We start from the raw sequence: 17,542 nt of genomic DNA on the forward strand, positions 1-17,542 counted from the left end.
TTGTAACACGCGAAAGTTTAGGTACATACGTGTACATGTACATGTAACTAATCAAGCGAGTTAAGTTCATTTGCCTAAAACTTGCAAAGTCTTAAGTTGCAGTCGCAGTTCTACTAGGGGCTGGGGAGGGTTTTAACCCCCTCCCATCCTTTGTTTAGCCCCCCCCCCATGTAAAAAATGAAACAGCAGAAGTGAAAGTTAAAAGGTGGCGTCACGTGCGAAGGTTCTAATCCCCCTCCAAACAAAACAAACACAAGTTGATGCCTGCAGGCTCGGTTTACTAATTACAGCTAGACAAAATGCGACTTGACTTGTACACTTGGACAAAAAGATTTGTGACTCGCTTGTGTTTAGACCAACTTTGACTTGTGACTTGACTTGACCTGTGATCAGATGACTTGTGACTTGGCTTGTGGCTTGATCAAATGACTTACGACTTGGCTTGTGACTGGATCAATTGACTTCGGATTTGGCTTTAGACTTCCACTGAAAACTTGACTTGTTATTTGACTTGACCCGTAATCAGATGACTTATGACTGGATCAAGTGACTTGTGACTAATGACTTGTGACCGGATCAAATGACTTGTGCTTGGCTTTAGCTTCCACAAAATGACTTGAGACTTGACTTGGACTTGCAAAAATTGACTTGCTATACCCTCCCTCTCATTGCTACATCACTTGAATAACCGAGGTATAAGCGTGCCTTCTGCTTACTGTCTCGGCGTCGTGATAATAGACCTCAGTTGCATACATGTACATGAAATGTTTTTCAGTGTAATCTTAGATTCAAGTACTATTATATGCCTTGCCGGTATTATCAACGAAACTTGCTATTTTCCACCGACAAAATAGTTCTTGTTACAGTAGTAATCGGAGTAAGTTTTTCCGTGTTGGCATGGAGTTTGACATAAAATCGTTCGTTTGTTTTACTCTGGCTTGCATAGATCCTTTACACTACTCGTTTTTTTTTACCACAGTTCGGGATGGTCCCCAAATTGAAGACCCCGACGTCATTTGTCAAAGTACTACAAAATACATGTACATGTATGCCTGTGCATTATTGTCTATACTGTAAATCCCAAGCGTTTAACGTCTATAAGCGCAAATCTGTAACACTTTTAACACATTTAAAAATAAACACATCATCATCTTTACATGTTGATTACACTATTTTTATTTAATAAACGCAAAGTATCTTTAAATATCTGCATGTGTTTACCACTAAGCTAAGTTTTTAAACACTTTGTAATAATAAATACGTTCGCGTGTTTATTACTTAAACGCCTATAAACATGTGTACAAACTTTAACACCTTTAAACACTTTGACACGTTTATAAAGGTTGCAATGTTTATTAACAGCACATTATTAAGGGAATAAATAAAAAAAATTGCCGGTCTTAAACGAGCTAGAAGACAGGCTCAGAAGAATGGACGTTACTCATGCCCTCGCCTGCGGCTCGGGCATTATCATTGTTCGCATTCATAATTACCTTTTTAGTCAGAGAGTCAAAAGAAGTTAACATGTGGTGGATTTCCAACAATTTTGTTCTAAAATGTTACTTTCATTTTCCCCAGCCCCCTGTTCATTTTATGGTATATCCCTTTTGAAAGCTGTCAAACAGAATCCCCTTCAATGAACTTGGCGCGCGCGTGGCGCGTCGATAACGCGTCGTGTGCACACAGACAGCTGACGAATTAGACCGGATTAAACTGTCTCGTATCCATGTGCCAGCGCGAGATTTACGCAGCGGGTATTATCACTTCTCAGGGGGCATTATTATACACATACGGACTGTCGCTGGACTAGGTCACTAGTGCACGTCTGTGTGCCCGAAGGAATGTGAGTGGCCTTCGGGTCACTTACAGGCCCGAGGGGGCGTGGGCGTGCAATATTGACCGAATTCGGCTAGTCCATGTGTTTTATAACACACTGCAAACTAGAAAAATATTCTTTCAGGGTTTTAACTGTTTTAATTCAACTTTCAATAGCACTTTAAGAATTGCCAAAACATTGAAGGTTAATAACACACCGCAAACTAGAAAAATATTCTTTCAGGGTTTTAATTGTTTTAATTCAACTTTCAATAGCACTTTAAAAATTGCCCAAAAATTGAAGGTTAATTATTTCTCATAGACGCAGTCTAATTTTCAGTCACTGTATACAACTAGGAAAAGAAATTTTCCAGGGTTTGAACTGTTTCAATTCAGGACAACCTCAAGAGGGTGCAATAACCAGTCAAAATTGTTCAAGACCAGTACCTAACGCGTTTATGAAACGGGCGGATTAGGCTTAAACTTCGGTTTCGCTATTCCCAGTCAGATCTGGAACGTGTACTTTCAAACGTTGCTCTGGAATTGATGCGCACACAATGTCTAGGCGCGTGTCGAGTCACGCTGATGCCAAATTCATGTACTAGCCTAATAAGTGAACCACACGTGACCGTATTCCAGCTAACCAGGATGAAGAACCAGGAAAGGGTGTGTTATAACAAATTTAAACGTCCTCAGGTTTTACAGTGAAGCTTCCTGTCGTTTAATTATTCCCCATCAGCGATTCGTGGGAAATATTACATGAGGATAGCCAAAAACCGATGTTATTTCCTGGTATGATTTCTTGAACGGTATGTCAGTCCACCACACAGAGCGAATAAACAGACTGCTCCGAGAAGACGCCATAGGGCCATGAATGCAGTTGCATAGACCTTTTCACTCATAGCAAAAACGAATTCATGGGATTTTCCGAAGAAAAAACTAAACAAGCCAGAAAACCTGAGAGAAAATGATCATCCAAATTCGCACCCCTGTACGTTTCAATGGCCCGCTCAAACTTCCTGCCGCCAACGCCATTTGTGCGCATGCGTGCATAATTATGAATATATTAGTGGCAACGTCTTTTGCACTCACATGCGCGGTCTTCAGCTTGACGTGTGAGTGCATTTGGCAATAAAGCCTGAAAGTTGACCCCTGATGGTGGCGCGCTTCCGGAGCCCTTGGATAGGAAAAATAACGTGCAAAGATTGTAGAATTTGTAATATTTTTTCGTTCAGTTTCTTCTTAAAATATCCGACTTGGAAAAGGGCTTTGAAAAAAAATTGGCTAGTAAAGTAATTTATAGAAACTAAAAATTACCTGACTTAAAAGAGAAATATCCTGCCAAAATTGACCCATCACTTCCGCAAATCTAAAATACATGACGAAAAGTGCAACACGGCAGTCTTGTACGCAGATGAATATTTACGGTTCGAAATTTTGTGGTGGTCTGAGGGTAAAAACCAAAATAAAAAGAGATCAAAATATTGTGCAAGGTTTAATAATTTATAAGGTAATAAACATAATCGGTCACCCCACTTTCACATGCCCCGGCACACCCCTGCACGCGAAATGCACGAGACCTGGGCTCCAACGGCACGCGCAAAAGAATGGGTATTGGGTGCGAGGCTTTTGTTGGAATGGTTGGGGCCACCTCTGAAAAGGGCCCTTAAAGCAATATTCTACTTTTACAAAAGATTCTAATATTTTATGTAACCGTTGCTGACAACAACTGCGTGATGTCAACTCAACGGAATCTGGAACCCATCGACTGCAGGTAGGTAAAATCCTTGCAAGGTTGTACAATCTCGTTTTCCAGAAAGCACAGCGAGTGAAAACAAACGTGCATAAAGAAGGAGACCTAGGTACGATATCACCGGACGTGAAAGGTCGTTAATAAAATTCGTTTTTTACCCATCTCTAGGTGAGTTTTCCAAAATATTACTTGAGGAAGACAAAGGCAAAATTCCAACTTGAATGTTTCATGGGGTGGTTTCAGTAAGAAATTATTTTTCAAAAAATATCGATCTTGCAGGATGGCCCAATGTAAACTCCCCATAGGAGGACCACGCAAGGGTTCCGGAAGCTCAGTCGATGCGTGACCTTTTACTTTCAGGCTCTATTAAAAGCATGTGCGCCCCCACTGCTACCAAGATTGCTTTTAGCGAATCATTTCAGTTTTCCAACAGCGCCTGTCCCAATGGGACGTACGTGCGAGATCTGTCCTACGTATAGACTCTTGTTTTGTTCCCGAATAACCCCGCGTTTTCGAAATTTCGAACTGGTTTATCCTTGTATTTCCAGCACGATATGTGACAAAGGGGGGCCCTCCCTAATGTGATGCACAAGCTATATACCTCAAGGCTATTTTCATTCTCAATGGTCCATACTGCTGCATGGCGTGATACATGTCAAGCATATGTGTACCTGTACAGATAGGCTGCTTGTATGCACATGTACATATATCCCTACCTGCAAACGTACATGTACTTGTCATACTTCTGTCTTGCATACTGTCTGTTCATTGGCCCAGAATGAACACATGATAGGGCGATATATCCGCATATCAATCTCACCGTGAGACATCTTGCTCTGCCGCTATCACATGCTTGCACATAAGACAAAAGAGCTTTGGAAAGTTCGAGAGCGATCGTTGTGGTTCTGTAAGTCACATCTGCATTCTGTGGCCGTACTTCACGTGACAAAAAAAGGCGCAGCGTAACAAGTGTTTATGTTGCTTTGGATTAACCGATCCATTAATTGTGACTACTCTCGTTAAGATTATATATACATGTAGAGACATCAGGGAAATCTGTGGTCAGGGAACCACAATTAATGCAGATGTGTGCGGATCATCAAGGGATTCATAAGTCACGATGGTGGAAAAAAGCTCATTTTTTGCCAATAATGTAGGTTACACTCTCCAAAAGACACACATGCCCAGTAGTTTCATATTATAGGTTCTCTTTTATCATGGGCTTTTAAGGGGAAGATTTGATCAAGAAAGCGCAAAGAGACATTTGCTTTGGTACGATTGCAGGGCACTTTTCAATTACCGTTGCATAAGGAACCATGAAACATCAGGAATCAGTAGGCCCTGGCAGTAGTGCCTTACTATTCAAGCATGTCAGGAAGTATAGACCTACATGACTCATATATCGTATGACTATGACAGTATGAGATACATATATACAGTGCGTAGCTATAGCTCATCCAGTAGCCATACATGTACATGTACGTGTCAGCAAGGCTTTTGGTTGTAGTGTGGCAGTATTATACTTTAAAAGTGTCTGTACCTGGAGATTGAAATCAAATAAGGAATAGGCCTAATGGAAAAATACCTCATCTCATGTCTCATGTGTGGTTTTGAAATTACAAAATGTTGTTATTACAAAAATATTAGAACACAAATCATCAGGTCGCGTCACGGCGTACATTAATAAACCGTTAAACGTACCAAATAACAAAAAGTAGACTAGTAGAACTGTTCCCTGGTATGTTACCCACGTTGAGAAACAAAGAGTATACTTGTGCCTCAATGCCGAATCTGTACTGTCTTTTATTAAAAGGCAACACGTTAAAGCAGTGTTAGGTAAGACCTACAAATAGTATTCGTAACTGTTTTACAGTGTTTACCACATCTTGTGCAATATTTTACGTACGTACCATCACACTTATCGTGTAGCGCCGCGTAGCTGCGCCGCTATACGATCTTTGGTACCATGTTCAGTTAGTCTGGTTCCCAGAACTTCACAAGATTCCCTCAACACCATGAGGATAATTCTGTCTGGGATTCAGACTAGTACAAAGCCTGCCCAGGATGCGTCCGGGTGTTACGGCTGTGGCTGTTTTAAATAAATAAAACGTGCCCCTTTGGGGGAATGGAGGTCACTGTCCAGTTGCATGCTGCAGCGCCGGCCGGGCACACGGCCGACTTAGGGCAGTCCCAGCCCTAGACTTCACTCAAGTCTTGAAGTGGTACGGACTTCAAGTTCAGCAACTGTGTTCTGTTTTGTACATCATCGTTAATTGTTTAACAAATGAAGATGCTTATTTCATTCATTGAATTAATCAATAAAGAATTATTAATAGGCTCACCTTTCAGAAAAAAAAAACTTGAAAATGTAAACAAAATTGTTCAATTATTATTCTCGTTTTCCAGACCTTATTTTTGCTCATCTCGTCAAGAATAACTTGATTACTTACTGGGAGCTGAGACAGTAAAAAGAACCAGCTTGGTCTGTCCAAAGTGTTGTTTCTCTTCTCTTAATCAAATAGTTTTATTGTTATATTTTACATGTTAATTAATAAACACCGAAGTTCAATAAACTGTGGCAAGAGAAGGATTGAGACAGTTATTTCCACAATAGCTTAAATCCCATGAAGAAAAAACAAGCAACAATTTCCCCATTACCGTCCATAATATATTTAAAAAAAAAACAGACTGCAAGATTCTAGGAAAGTGCATGACTTGTATTATTTTTGTTTGTTTTAGAATGTGGACGGCTGGAATTTCGTTCGAGGAAAAAAAGGTTCGTAGATCCACACATGATGAAGTAATCCTTTATATAAAGTACAAATGACATACATATCCTAATACGGGAGTGAAAACAAATGTAATGGTATAACATTTGAAAGAAGTCTTTTATATGTCGAATTCACTTCCTCTAGCGCTTTCTGTCTCTGTATTGCCAACCCAAAGATAATTCAAGAGCCTTCTTGCCTTTCTATATGAAGTGTGTCTTGTCGAAAACATACTTTATCACTTGAAGTGTCTGTAACGACAAGAATTCAATATTATTGTTAGAAAGGCAAGTTTTCATGTTGTCAATACGAATATTCAAAATTGCCCTCAATTCGCTTAAGTAATATTTCCCCGTATATGTGTTCATGGCTTGGCAAGAGCTTGTGAAAACCCACAAACCTTTTTTGGAAGGAGGGGTCAAGCCTCGAATGCCAGGCCACTTGCAACTGTAGTGCTGATCGACGTCTTGGCACTCGAATATTGAGATAGTCTGCTTGGCTGATCTATTGGTAGTGTGTATACAGCAAATTCGTTATCTGGTCAGTTTGAAAAATGCATAACTCTTTGTTTTTTGTTTCCAATTGGGCAAATGCTATTGGGCCCATCCACCCCCCCAAAAAGGAGCTTTTTTTTTTGAAGAAATAGTGAAAGAAATTTTCAAGAAGGGTATTTCATTTCACTTCGATTAAAAAGTGTGTAAAAAAGTCCCAAAGTTTGGCCTCAGCCCTCAAAAAGGCCATAAAAGAGCTGGCATTCGTGTAATCATGTTATTAATGCCAAGCATTTGGTATCATGTAATACATGTAATACTGTGAAAATGTTAGTACATAGTGGAAATTGTGTGTAACACGCGCCCGGAAAGTTTAGGTACATACGTGTACATGTAACTAATCGAGCGAGTTAAGTTCATTTGCCTAAAACTTGCAAAGTCTTAAGTTGCAGTCGCAGTTCTACTAGGGGCTGGGGAGGGTTTTAACCCCCCTCCCATCCTTTGTTTAGCCCCCCCCCCATGTACAAAAATGAAACAGCAGCAGTGAAAGTTAAAAGGTGACGCACGTGCGAAGGGTCTAGTCCCCCTCCAAACCAAAGTTGATGCCTGCAGGCTCAGTTTACTCATTACAGCTAGATAAAATGCGACGTGACTTGAATACTTGGACCAAAAGATTTTGTGACTCGCTTGTGTTTAGACCACAATTGACTTGTGAGTTGACTTGACCTGTGATCAGATGACTTGTGACTTGGCTTGTGGCATGATCAAATGACTTACGACTTGGCTTGTGACTGATCAATTGACTTCGGACTTGGCTTTAGACTTCCACTGAAAACTTGACTTGACCCGTAATCAGATGACTTATGACTGGATCAAGTGACTTGTGACTAATGACTTGTGACTGGATCAAATGACTTGTGCTTGACTTTAGACTTCCACAAAATGATTTGAGACTTGACTTGGACTTGCAAAAATTGACTTGCTATACCCTCTCTCTCATTGCTACATCACTTGAATAACCAAACTTTCCTCCGTGGTATAAGCGTGCCTTCTGCTTACTGTCTGTAAATAAGAAATACGCAGAGCCGCTGTTCGCTTGAAATTGTGTGCTCAGCGGCGCCGTGATAATAGACCTCAGTTGCATATATGTACATGAAATGTTTTTCAGTGTAATCTTAGATTCAAGTACTATTATATGCCTTGCCGGTATTATCAACGAAACTTGCTATTTTCCACCGACAAAATAGTTCTTGTTACAGTAGTAATCGGAGTAAGATTTTCCGTGTTGGCATGGAGTTTGACATAAAATCGTTCGTTTGTTTTTCTCCGGCTTGCATAGATCCTTTACACTACTCGTTTTTTACCACAGTCCGGGATGGTCCCCAAATTGAAGACCCCGATGTCGTTTGTCAAAGTACTACAAACTACATGTACACGTGTGCCTGTCTATACTGTCTATACTGTAAATCCCAAGCGTTTAACGTCTATAAGCGCAAATCTGTAACACTTTTAACACATTTAATAATAAACACATCATCATCTTTACATGTTTGAACACCACTAATTTTTATTTAATAAAACGCAAAGTATCTTTAAATATCTGCATGTGTTTACCACTAAGCTAGGTTTGTAATAATAAATACGTTCGCGTGTTTATTACTTAAACGCCTATAAACATGGGTACAAACTTTAACACCTTTGAACCACTTTGACACGTTTATAAAGGGTTGCAATGTTTATTAACAGCACATTATTAAGGGAATAAATAATCATGTGGTTTGCCAGTTTTAAACGAGCTAGAAGACAGGCTCAGAAGAATGGACGTTACTAATGCCCTCGCCTGCGGCTCGGGCATTATCATTGTTCGCATTCATAATTACCTTCTAGTCAGAGAGTCCAAAAGAAGTTAACATGTGATGGATTTTCCAACGATTTTTGTTCTAAAATGTTACTTTCATTTTCCCCAGCCCCCCTGTTCATTTTATGGTATATCCCTTTTGAAAGCTGTCAAACAGAATCCCCTTCAATGAACTTGGCGCGCGCGTGGCGCGTCGATAACGCGTCGTGTGCACACAGACAGCTGACGAATTAGACCGGATTAAACTGTCTCGTATCCATGTGCCAGCGCGAGATTTACGCAGCGGGCATTATCACTTCTCAGGGGGCATTATTATACACATACGGACTGTCGAGGACTAGGTCATTGGTGCCCGTCTGTGTGCCCGAAGGAATGTGAGTGGCCTTCGGGTCACTTACAGGCCCGAGGGGGCGTGGGCGTGCAATATTGACCGAATTCGGCTAGTCCATGTGTTTTATAACACACCGCAAACTAGAAAAATATTCTTTCAGGGTTTTAACTGTTTTAATTCACCTTTCAATAGCACTTAAGAATTGCCAAAACATTGAAGGTTAATAACACACCTCGAACCAGAAAAATATTCTTTCAGGGTTTTAACTGTTTACGTTCAACTTTCAGTAGCACTTTAAAAATTGCCCAAAAATTGAAGGTTAATTATTTCTCATAGACGCAGTCTAATTTTCAGTCACTGTATACAACTAGGAAAAGAAATTTTCCAGGGTTTGAACTGTTTCAATTCAGGACAACCTCAAGAGGGTGCAATAACCAGTCAAAATTGTTCAAGACCAGTACCTAACGCGTTTATGAAACGGGCGGATTAGGCTTAAACTTCGGTTTCGCTAGTCCCAGTCAGATCTGGAACGTGTACTTTCAAACGTTGCTCTGGAATTGATGCGCACACAATGTCTAGGCGCGTGTCGAGTCACGCTGATGCCAAATTCATGTACTAGCCTAATAAGTGAACCACACGTGACCGTATTCCAGCTAACCAGGATGAAGAACCAGGAAAAGGTGTGTTATAACAAATTTAAACGTCCTCAGGTTTTACAGTGAAGCTTCCTGTCGTTTAATTATTCCCCATCAGCGATTCGTGGGAAATATTACATGAGGATAGCCAAAAACCGATGTTATTTCCTGGTATGATTTCTTGAACGGTATGTCAGTCCACCACACAGAGCAAACAAACAAACAGACTGCTCCGAGAAGACGCCATAGGGCCATGAATGCAGTTGCATAGACCTTTCCACTCATAGCAAAAACGAATTCATGGGATTTTCTGAAGAAAAAACTAAACAAGCCAGAAAACCTGAGAGAAAATGATCATCCGAAATCCGCACCCAGTGCGTTTCAATGGCCCGCTCAAACTTCCTGCCGCCAACGCCATTTGTGCGCATGCGTGCATAATTATGAATATATTAGTGCAACGTCTTTTGCACTCACATGCGCGGTCTTCAGCTCGACGTGTGAGTGCATTTGGCAATAGAGCCTGAAAGTTGACCCCTGATGATGGCGCGCTTCCGGAACCCTTGGATAGGAAAAATAACGTGCAAAGATTTTAGAATTTGTAATATTTTTTTCGTTCAGTTTCTTCTTAAAATATCCGACTTGGAAAAAGGGCTTTGAAAAATATTTGCTAGTATAGCAATTTATAGAAACTGAAAAATCACCTGACTTAAAAGAGAAATATCCTGCCAAAATTGACCCATAACTTCCGCAAATCTAAAATACAAAATGACGAAAGTGCAACACGGCAGTTTTGTACGCAGATGAATATTTACGGTTTGAAATTTTATGGTAGTCTGGGGGTAAAAACCAAAATAAAACAGATCAAAATACTTTGCAAGGTTTAATAATTTATAGGTAATAAACATAAAGCAATATTCTACTTTTACAAAAGATTCTAATATTTTATGTAACCGTTGCTGACAACAACTGCGTGATGTCAACTCAACGGAATCTGGAACCCATCGACTGTAGGTAGGTAAAATCCTTGCAAGGTTGTACAATTTTGTTTTCCAGAAAGCACAGCGAGTGAAAACAAACGTGCATAAAGAAGGAGACCTAGGTACGATATCACCGGACGTGAAAGGTCGTTAATAAAATTCGTTTTTTAACCCATCTCCAGGTGAGTTTTCCAAAATATTACTTGAGGAAGACAAAGGCAAAATTCCAACATGAATGTTTCATGGGGTGGTTTCAGTAAGGAATTATTTTTCAAAAAATATCGAACGTGCAGGATTACCCAATGTAAACTCCCCATAGGAGGACCACGCGAGGGTTCCGGAAGCTCGCTGCGTGACCTTTTACTTTCAGGCTCTATTAAAAGCATGTGCGCCCCCACTGCTACCAAGATTGCTTTTAGCGAATCATTTCAGTATTCCAACAGCGCCTGCCCCAATGGGACGTACGTGCGAGATCTGTCCTATGTAGACTCTTGTTTTGTTCCCGAATAACCCCGCGTTTTCGAAATTTCGAACTGGCTTATCCTTGTATTTCCAGCACGATATGTGACAAAGGGGGGCCCTCCCTAATGTGATGCACAAGCTATATACCTCAAGGCTATTGTGCCTACTACAACCCCCCCCCCGAAAATCTGAAACGAATTCCAAAGATTCTATCAACATAAAAGAAGACACAATGTGGGGGGGGGTCCCTTTGCCACATTCCGCGCATCAAATGCATCCTGGAAGACGTTGCTTGATCATATGTACATGTACTGTACATTCGTTCAGTCAATAACGCAACAGTATTCATCTATATACGTATGCATACTATCAACTTAAACGATAAACAGGGTATCCCCATTCCGCTTGTTGGCAACGTTACAAGCACTGTTTTCCCACCACTGATTGGCAAAAACTGTAGCTTGCCACTAGGCCCTAGCTCAAGTCCAAAAGAGGTATTCACTAAAAAAGAGTTTAACGAATCTCATTTAAACAGTATAAGAAAATGCGTTTCCATTATTACAATAATGGGGAAGTAAAATGGACGCTTTGAGGCAAACGCGATTGCCAACCGAGGCTGAACTTTCTGCACTTGAACATTGGCCGCCCCTACAAAATAAAGGTGAAAAGAGAATACTTGCACGGAACACAATGCCATGTCCTCATATGCTCAAAAAAGGTAACGACCCTAAGCATCTGAGCACGTGGCCTATCGACCTCGTTCCTGGCTTTCATTACGCCATTTCAACAGATATCAGGGCCTATGAGTGTGCGCAGTAGCTCAGACTTTGTTGAAGTTTGCAGCGCAAGATAGGTCTACTGTAGAAATATAGCAAAAGCATAAACAACTCGTCACGAAAGTGAAATCTCAAAATACACTTAGATTCCTAAAAATCCGGTGCGTTTTCCATGGTAGACATATTGGCACAGTATTTCTTGGCAACGGTGTCAACCCCACTGCAGTATGCGAATTACAAATTTTGTTACCCCTTGAAACTCACGTTATTTCGTTTACCAAGTACAGGCCCTACGTTATAATAACATTCTACCCTAAATACATAGACTACACAATTAATCTCAACACAGAACAAGGTAAGAAATAGCACGCGGTAAAATTTTACGTTTAAAAGAAAGAACAGTGACTTTTCAAATTTAAAGATCAGGAGAGCTAAATTCAGTACCGGTAATCAATTAAGAATTGTAAGCAATGGACACAACACATGAAAGTCATGGTTTGTAAGAAGCTATCCTAGTCACATAAAATGGCGGGCTTGGCACACACAACGTCCTGCATCTTAAAGTGAGTTGCATGCACAGACCAACAAGATGTTACAAATCCAAAACATCATACAATGTCCATGACTATCAGGCAAATCTTCCCTATAGATTTATTCTTTCGTGTTAATTCTTCTATTTTTTCATACACAAGTTCTTAACTTTCCACATAATTTTTTATTATACATGAGCGAAAAATCGGCATTAATTATAAACAAACATGCCGAATGCAGCTATTTGATTTACACAGTATAGGCATGGCGGATTAAGGTTAATGTAAAACGGTTTCACATCATTGGTCATAATATTCTGAAGCTGCTAACTTAAATCTTCAACAGCAATGAATCACCACGGATCAAGAACCAAAGTTTTTTTTGGGGGTGGGGGCAAAAAATTGAAGTTTTTCATGTAACGTTTTATGGGCTTAGTAGGGGTTGAAGCTACATTTTGAGGCTTTTACATTCTTTTTTTAATAAGAAACGACATAGAGCAAAGGGAAAATGATTCTGTTTTGAGGGGGGCATAGACCACAACGGCCCACTGGATCTGCCCTTGACGAGATAAACTCACTGTCGAGAGTCTGCAGGGTCTGGGAATGGGAGAAGCTTCCACTTTGGAAGAAAGTTTTCTCTTCTACGACTTACGTTACAGTACGTGGGGTCTGCATCGCATGCTGTCGTTGCTTTGCTGCGATCCCCAGGGGACAGCGCAGTATCCTCGCCAGATACAGATATGGTGAAATAGACCGCTGACTCTGCACGTGCAGCCCTGACCGACGGGTGGTCTTCGTATCTACAAGATTGTTTTTCTGGGACAAGCTCTGTAGGAGAAGCGCACAGGACCCGGGCACCGTTCTGGCTAATCAACACTTTTTGTTTCTTTTTCCTTCTTCGGATACATCTCGTTACCGCAACGAAACACACAATAACCAACAAGCACAAAGTCACAGCGCCTCCGACCTTCAACCAAAGTTGGTCGGGATAACTGTCACGGAAAGACTTTGGCGTTGGATTCACTGAGGTTGCTGCTTCGGGGGACACTTGGACTGACCCACGCCCGTTTGGTGTATGACTCGACACACTCGTGTAGTTTCCTCCTGGTAGTGTCGGCGCGCTCGTCTGTGTTTGTGAGTGCTTGTCTGTCTGTGCTTGACCAGAGTCTGAGTCGGACCCGGTCGTTGTGCACTCCAAACGTGCTTTCGTCCCTAGCTCAAGCAGCTGACGACAGCAGCTGCCTGGCAGATTGAAAGTTTCCAAAGTGTTGACATGAGTGCGATTGTACAAGATGCAGTAGTACAGGCCTTCATCTTCGAGATGAACTGGTTTGATAGTATGCTCGCACGACGGGCCGCTCTCTGCGACAGTCATTCGTTCTGCGAACTTAGATTTAACTTGTGGCCCACAGCTTGTCAGTAGTTCGTCTCCACTGGCATTTGTTCTATAATGGACGAGAAACGAAGGATACGACAGCTCCTTGTCAATGTGATAAGGTACTTGGCAGTTCAGAACCGCTTCTTCTCCCTCTATCTTTGCAACACACTTTATACGTAGATGGGCATCCTGAGATAGGGCCATAGCAAGGGCGAAGGCAAAAATAAACCAGAAAAACATACCGAGAATCGCTCTAAAAACCAAGCATTCGAAATTTTGAGCGAAGAAAGCAACGCAATGCTGGGGTTTGATACTAATTGAAAAGTGCTCCAGAGAGTTTGAGTGATGAGGTTGACTTGCAAAACTGGGCGAGTATACAGAACGTGAGTGAGAATAGTAACTGACTTATACCGACTGTTCACTCGGAAGTAGGCCTACTGTTGCTTTTACTATTTTACTTGTTCCTCTGTGAGCTTGCATATTTTGCATAAGTCTACATGTAGGGGACGACCACACTGTTTCCCACCAGTTGCTATTTCTCATTACTGTTAATTTCCCGTCCATATAGAATACAGGGAAACAGATTTTCCGTAACACATTTCAGTGTTTTTTTTAGAGACCGCAACATCCGTTGTTTATAATGTTTCTACGAAGAAATCAGGTCACAAGGTGATTTAACATCTGTTATTTTCAGTTTTTAAATACTTGACACGCGTTTCCGCCTTAGCGGTGATAACAGCATTACCATTTCCAGAGATTGAAATTCGTTGACCTGAGCAAAGATAATGTGACGGAAATAAAGCAGGGCGTACGTGCAAGCTGAGAATACTTCTAAAGAGTGGCCCAAGTTTTCCCTCCTTATTTTTTCCATTGTGAGCGGGAATCGTCGAGTGGGAAAGACGGATTTTCCTCAGTTGGAGCTGGTTTAAGACGTACTTTATAATCATTGTTTATAAATGCAATGGTGAGAATACTGAGCCACAAGCTCGAGAGGGCGCAATTTTCCTAGCAACGGTGGCTCCTTTGATCGGAACTGCCCTTCGCTGGTTCACAAACGACTATGCACTTGTTACGGTGTGTATCAGGGTGCACCCTCGTATTTAGGCCAGAAATATGGCCGCCGAGCTCATTAATAAAAGTTATACTATCAAAATACTCTATATTAGAGGGTCCCGAGAGCCATGGAATTGGGGAATTGAAGAAATACGAGACTGAACCTCTGGGCCGGACTCAGGGCTTCCAATTCTAAGCCATTTAGATGCAATCGGGTCCGAAAGTGGCACTATTTGAGCCATTTTGCAGAGGGATGGTTTTCAAAATGGCTCCCTTTCTGGACAGGGACATTTTCTGCATTTTAGGGGTGGTCTGCTTCTGGTGAAAATTTCTCAAAATTCATTGGTCAACCCTCCGAAAATTGAAAGAAAATTTGAAAGAGGACATGTGGAAAATCATTTTTCTGTGTAGCCTGAACACCCGTGAGAGTTGTATTTTTAAAAAATATTTGTGAAGTATGGGAATTTATCACTGCTGTCTATGGGAATTTATTTCTAGTGGTGCACCCATCAGCAAATGAACGCTCCCGACTATCACGGCTCTTTTCAACTGATGGGGGGGGGCTTCTGCTCAAGGTGGATACCCCATCCCACATCGCTTCGTGGTTGGAACATTTCGTCTGTCACCACATGAAATTATTTGCCCCACTGAACTCTTAAATATTCATTACAATGCCCGAATATAATTGTCTTTGTCGTGTACAATTCGCCATGGGGAGGGGGAGGAGTTGTGCTCGGGTCAGTGGCGCAACCGGGTTGAATTTTCTGGAGGATGGGGTGCATACATTTCTTCCAAGGAGCACTGAGAACAAACATGGACTACGACTCGTGCACATAAGAGAATACCTGTATATTTTTCAAGGTCTCAGAATTTGGAGGGAGGTCATCGACCAATTGCAGGGACATTGGCAGCTGCTTTGGTGCGTGCCTTCCATATAATGATATAGTTTCGCCCATCACGCTAAAGGTATACGGATCGCTGGGTAAAAGGATCCTATTTCGGGATGTCTAACGTAATTTCTCTGATCTGTTGTAGCCTTGCATTGAACAAAAACAATGGTAAGCACTTCCTCCCAGCATGAACGTAGGAAAAGTCTTTTCCTACCTCCATGCTGCGAGTGACATGCACATTCCCAGTGTGTTAAGCAGGAACATATGAAACTCGCAATGCCTTGAGCTAGTGAAGCTGCGACGTACATTTTTTTTCCCAGATAGATACGGGCGTAGCCACGTGAACGCAGCATGGACCCAATTAACGGGAACTTCTCACTTAACTAGAGGCGCACGAATCTTGGGGGGGGGGGGACGCCGGACCACGGACCGCTGGGGCGCCTCTCCCCGTTACGCCACCGACGAGCAATGAAGATGCGGCATCCTTGTTTGGCAACATGTAGGGCCTACCAACTGCAAGATCACGACGACAAGCGATCTCAGAAATGCGACCCCGTGGCTCAATACCCTTTTTACCCCTGAAAATCTCATCTAGTTGCGATAACAGATGCTGAAACACGATTTTGTGGTCCACAATTCACGACTCTGTCTCGTCGTTGATCCGATACCGTAGGCCTACTCGTGGCTATAAGGTCGGTAGCATGCAGCGTGACCATCCCCCCTTGTTTGCGTCATCACTATCATCGTCATTAGGCTGCTGCAGCCGAGATGGATGTAATAAAACTAATCTCCTCCAGACTCTCTAGTCCACCATGGCTGTGATATGATCAATGTAATGGCTTACATCATTACAGACAGTAGTGACAGGTACTCTCCCAACTGGTTTACTCCCTCTGTTGGGGCAAAGCAATCTCCAAATATGGACGAATGAAAAACACACGCATTAAAAAGAAAAATTTTCCAAGCTCCAACGGACGGAGTCGGACAAAATGCATGGCGCTATATCCCGCGCGTCTCTTGGTTGTGGCTGCCGAATGATGATGATGACGCAGAAGCCGCGGTAGACGTTTACACAGTCCATTGACTTTTCTCAATAGTCAATAGTATAGCCTTTGTTCTTGATAACTACCTCAAGAGGGTTCCTATAAGTGTCCACAAGCTTTCTGCATGTCTCCTGTGAGATATTGGACCACTCTTCCTTGGCAAAAGCCTCAAGCTGGGTCAGGTTGGATGGTCTCCTGGCCATCACGCCGGTGTTCGACTCCTCAACAGATTTTCTATTGGATTTAGGTCAGGACTTTGACCATTCCAGTACATGGATACCACTGTCCTTGAACCACTGCTTTACTACTTTGGTGGTGTGCTTAGGGTCATTGTCCTGCTGGTATGTCCAATCAGGTCCAAGCTGGAATTTCTTAGCAGACGCTTTCACTTTGTCATCCGGGATGTTGATATAATCCTCATTTTCCATGATGCCCTGTATCTTAATGAGGTTCCTGGTGCCTCTAGCAGAGAAGCAACCCCATAGCATTATGTTGCCACCACCATTCTTTACGGTTGGGACTGTGCTCTTCGGCTTTTATGCTTCTCCTTGTGTCCTCCAGACGTAGGCAATATCCATGTGGCCAAACAACTCCCTCTTTTTAGGCCCTTTCATGGTTGTGATCTGTGGGTTGTTGTTGGCTTTCGGGAAGATTTTTTCTGGCGAGTCTAGGGAATACTTTGCACCTGCTGCCAAGCCCATTGAGTTTTTTTTTTCTGTGTTGAACCTCTTGTGCTTCCTGATGATACTATTAACTGTTGTAACAGTGACGTCATATTGCAT

The 17,542-nt window shown here is 41.9% G+C and overlaps 1 long non-coding RNA gene across 1 annotated transcript; it reads right to left on the bottom strand.

The window, feature by feature from the left end:
- Positions 1–1,149: 1,149 nt before the first annotated feature.
- On the bottom strand, positions 1,150–7,151 carry LOC147799821 (uncharacterized). Its single transcript, XR_015424551.1, has 2 exons — positions 6,737–7,151; positions 1,150–6,587 (listed from the first exon to the last, which is right to left on the bottom strand). It is a non-coding gene; the product is annotated as an uncharacterized LOC147799821 (long non-coding RNA).
- Positions 7,152–17,542: the final 10,391 nt, after the last annotated feature.

Source organism: Acanthaster planci, linkage group LG02 (genome assembly GCF_054643075.1).
Source record: "Acanthaster planci isolate LZ-2023a linkage group LG02, COTS_SCS, whole genome shotgun sequence".
NCBI lineage: Eukaryota > Metazoa > Echinodermata > Asteroidea > Valvatida > Acanthasteridae > Acanthaster > Acanthaster planci.